Genomic DNA, 289 nt, shown 5'->3' with positions numbered 1-289 from the left:
ACTTGGTGACAATCTTTATCTTCTCTTGTCTGCCCAAAATGTTATTGATAACGTCAAAATTGGACTCACTTGAAAACATGAAAATTCTAGAAAATTGTATCAAATTTCTTATGTAAAAAATTCAGATTAGTTCAACTTCTAAAACTCCAGATATGGCCTAAATACTGAATAGTGCTCGGGCTAGAGGACAGATTCGAATTTCTTTGTTGTTGCTACAATTTGGACTTGATAATGGCCTTTTTAGATCTTGGGCTCCATATGAAAGTTGTAGGCCTATGTCTTACCTTTC

This window comes from Populus euphratica, unplaced genomic scaffold (assembly GCF_000495115.2).
Source record: "Populus euphratica unplaced genomic scaffold, PopEup_1.0 scaffold337.1, whole genome shotgun sequence".
Classification (NCBI taxonomy): Eukaryota; Viridiplantae; Streptophyta; class Magnoliopsida; order Malpighiales; family Salicaceae; genus Populus; species Populus euphratica.
Note: the sequence above shows the minus strand (reverse complement) of the source record.